Here is a 3,933-nt window from a genome sequence, read left to right as displayed (position 1 = left end):
CCCTCCCCTCTTCTTCCTCTTCCCCTCTTCCTTTTCATCTCCTCCTCCACTTCCTTCTCCTCCTTCCATTACTGGAGATGGGGCTTCCCGGTGAACTAAATCCCCAGCCCTTTTTAAAGTTTTTTATTTTAATAGAGGGTTTTACCTAATTGCTGAGTTGCCCAGGCTGGGCTGGAACTTGCGGTCCTCCTGCCTCAGCCTCCCAGTGTGCCACCACACCCAGCTCAGCTCTCCTTTTACAGACTTGGAAACCAGGGGCCCTGAGCCTTAGAACGCTGCCTCCAGGGCGTTTCGGAGCCCCCAGCCTTGTTCTTTCTGCTCAGCCCCCCAGGGAGTCACGTGGTACCAGAACTTGCCCTCCCAGGTGTAGGATAGTGGTGCACAGTAAACACAGGTTGCGGCGGAGCGTGTGGGACAGCAAGGACGCCTCCTGCCCTGCCCACTGTGTCAGTGCCAGCCTTCCTGATGGTCCACGCTGCTGTCGGGCTCCTCGCCCACTTTTCTTCCCAGAACTTCTGCACCCCATTCTGCACCTGGTCTGGGTGCCCCACAGCCCAGACACTTGAGTGAGGAGCTGACGCTGCCATCCAGACTTCCGGCCCGGCTCTGGGGCTCTGCTGGCTTTTTCCTGCCTCACAGCCAGTAACCGTGCTTGGGATCTTGGGAGGAAATCCCGGGACTTCCCTGAACTAAGAACTGAACTTAGGGATGGAGAGAGGAGGAAGTGGCCACTCCCTGTGCCTCCCTCTTCGTCCTGCCAGAGTCCCTTGGTGTGGACCTCTGGGTCCTCACAGACAGCCGTCCTGGGGCTGTTCTCGAATGCTCGCTGGGCTCCCTCATGTGCAGAGGAAGAGCCTGAGGCCGGGGAGGGTAAGCCCCGGGAGGGACAGGCTGCCCGAGAGGCGCCGGGACCCCAGTTGTGCGTGGGCCAGACCCACTCCCAGCATGCTTTGGGGCTGGAGCTGGGCTTTCAGTGCAGCAGCTGGGAGCCATTTGAAAATGAAGGGTTTAGAACCAAGGCAGGAAAACGTGTTCTTTTGAATTTTATTTTTCATGATTCTGTCTTTTTCATGGGTCTGTCTTTGCAATACATGCTGTGCACATTCCTTCGGGGGACATAAACATTGCAAACAGACGCCCGCCTGTGTGCGGCTTCCCCACCGCGACCCCCAGAACTGCCTCTCTCCACCAGTGTCCGCTTCTCCTCCTCAGGGCAGGGACACCCTCGCATGGACAGAGCTCATCCTCACCTTGGTGCTCTTGTGTTTCCAGGCCGAAGCCGCTGGGACTGAGACTCGCTGGAGTCCAGTTGTCGCGCGAGGGCGAAGGCCCTGTCTGGACGTGTGGTCCTCCACAGGACGAGGAAGGGCTCTCTAGAGCCACAGGGGCCAGGATGTCGTGCTCAGAACGTTGCCGGCCACCTGGGCAGCCCGAGGTGGGGTCAGGGCGGGGACCCAGGGCTCTGTTCTTTCATCCCCGCTCCCCGTAGTTTTGGCCCTAGGCCTGGAGCCCAGGGTCAGGCACAGGCCGGGCAGGTGTTGCCACCGAGCCGCACCCCGCATGCCGCCCACTTTCTCATCAACCCAGGGCGGCTGACAGGAAGTGCTTGCTGCCTAGGTGACTCCTAGGACGGAGCGCCCCAGTCCTACATGCTGACTGCCTGTCCAAGTGACAGTGTTTCAGGAACACATATTTGGATAAAATAGTACTAAACTCAGTGCCACTTGGTCCTCTGGTACCTTGTCACCCTGGCTGCGACCCGGAAGACCCGAAAACACTTCCGAATAAGGACCCGCTCGGGCCTCACTGGCCCCATGGCTGCGGGACGGTGGCCGTGGGCAGGCTCTGTGATTGAGCGGGTCTGTCCTTGTGGCTTCTGCTGTGGCAGGGCAGCGTCCCCGGCTGTCTGGACTCTTTCCTGCCAAGACTGGAAGGAGGGGCCGCCGGTGGGGGCGTCCGGGCGGCGATGAGGCTTCTCTGAACTCTCCCCGCTACTCCCACCTACTTTTTGGTGTGATTCGGAACCGTTTTCTTGGTAATCCTCGTCTGTTCTGGCCGTGTCTGGCGTGTAGCATGGAGGTGGGGCTGCCTTGGCTTTGTTGTTCGGTGGCAGCTTGCTCTTCAGGGGTGATTTTGGTCTGCATGGCTCTTCTGTTACCCTTTGCTGTCCTGCACACTTGCAGTTTTAGGTTGACCTGTGTACCCTTCCTGTCTCTCTCCCTTTAGGCTTCTTATCAAACATTTCTTTTTTTCTTTTTTTAGCACTGGGGTTGGACCCAGGGCCTTCACACCAAGCTCCAACCCCAGCCCTTTTTATTTTTTATTTTGAGACAGGGTCTCTAAGTTGTTAATGTTCAGGATGGGCTTGAATTTGCAATTGCAACCCTCCTGCCTCAGCCCCCAAAGGACTAGGTTAGAGGTGTGACCGAGGAAAGCATCGAGTGTCCCCAGTCATTTACCATATATAGCTGTTGGGCCAGGGACCGCAGCACTTCCTTCTAGAGAGGCCGAGGCTCCCTGCCGGGCTGCACGGCCCCGCCCCCAGGCTGCTGTGGTTGGCTTCGCAGTTCCGCCTCTGGCAGGCCCTGGTGCAGCCGGAAAGACTCGGGTCTGGGTCTGGGCCGGGCTCTGCTCAGCTCGAGAGCTTTATCTTAACCAAACAAGAGGCTGATACAGGGGGAGGGTTCCTGGAGAGACCCGTGCCTGGTGCCGGCCAGCTCTCAGTGAACGTTACCTCCCACCCCCGTCCCTCTGTGCTGATAGGTTGGGGGGGGCTTTGCTTAGTGAATGGTTGATGCCCCCAAACTCGGCCTTGAGGGCTCTAGAGAATTTAGTCTTCTTTTTAAAGTTGGAGTGAAATTTGCTTCAAATAAAATTGTCTATTTAAAAAAAATTTTTTGAGACCAGGTCTTGTTGTGTAGGAGGGCCTTGAGCTCACAGAGACCCTTCTGCCTCAGCCTCCTGAGTGCTGAGTCACACCCAGGTTTTAGGTGGAGGATTCTTCTGACTCACTAGCCATTTTAGAAGCCCCAGTTCATGGCATGTAGAACATTCACAGTGTTGTGCAACCACTACCCATCTAGTTCCAAGAAACTGGTCTCCCCAGGAGGAAGGGGAACCTCGGGGGCCAGCTTTGGTCTTGCCCGACCTTGCTGTGTGCCACCGGGCAAGGGTTGGGGCTCAGCCCCCTGTCGTCTTCGCAGTGCAGGTAGCATTGCTTGTCCTCGGCGGTTTTAGAATCCGCTTTGGGGAGGTCCGACCCCAGCTGCAGCGTCAACTCGCCTTTTGTGGTGTTCTGCGGTTTTCGGTTGTGCTGCAGAGCTGAAGTCTGAGGACGCCTCTGTCGCTTCCTGTGCGCACCTGGTGCTTAATATGTCGCTGCTGTGTACTTGTTTCCTTATGGACCCTTCGGTGACTCACTTTCGAGGGTGCTGGGTATCAAAACCAGGACCTGGCGCCTGAGCTCCGATTGTGTATGGGGTTCCCGAGTGCCCGTGCCTCCCCAGCCTCGGGGAGCCAGTGAGACAGACCAGCAATCCACGCGCGGTGTGCGGGCCTCGCTGACCACATCCCTGTCCTTCTTGCTGTCGTGTTTGTTGAATGAATGCAAACCAGGTCCCCGTGCTCAAGTGAATGAGGGGCCCGGACAGCCCAGCGCCCTGCCAGGCCGAGCCTCTGACCCAGCCGGAAGCCCCTGTGTCGTCATGACTGGTGGTGCCAAAGCCACCTTGGCGCCAGCCCCGCCTGGGACGTCGGGAATGAGCTGTGGGCCGGCTGCACACCCAGGCACCCCCCTTGCCCTCCTCCCACTCCCGTTTCCCCTTCCTCCTCTCCTCTTTGGAGGGGCTGGCGTGGGACTCACCTGCGTCGGCCCGCCTTCCTAACCTCTCTTCCCCGACAGCCTGGCTTTCTCGGAGGCGGAGGCGGAGGGAC

At 58.3% G+C, this 3,933-nt stretch overlaps 1 protein-coding gene across 1 annotated transcript in view; it reads left to right on the top strand.

Moving 5' to 3' along the window:
* Cotl1 (coactosin like F-actin binding protein 1) overlaps positions 1-3,933 on the top strand; it is a 13,612-nt gene that overhangs the window by 8,133 nt on the left and 1,546 nt on the right. The gene's annotated exons all lie outside the window — the stretch shown is intronic.

Source organism: Fukomys damarensis, unplaced genomic scaffold (assembly GCF_012274545.1).
Source record: "Fukomys damarensis isolate Sample0158 unplaced genomic scaffold, DMR_v1.0_HiC HiC_scaffold_32, whole genome shotgun sequence".
Lineage (NCBI taxonomy): Eukaryota > Metazoa > Chordata > Mammalia > Rodentia > Bathyergidae > Fukomys > Fukomys damarensis.
The sequence above is the reverse complement of the archived record's forward strand: the minus strand, read 5'-3'. Positions and strand labels throughout refer to the sequence as shown.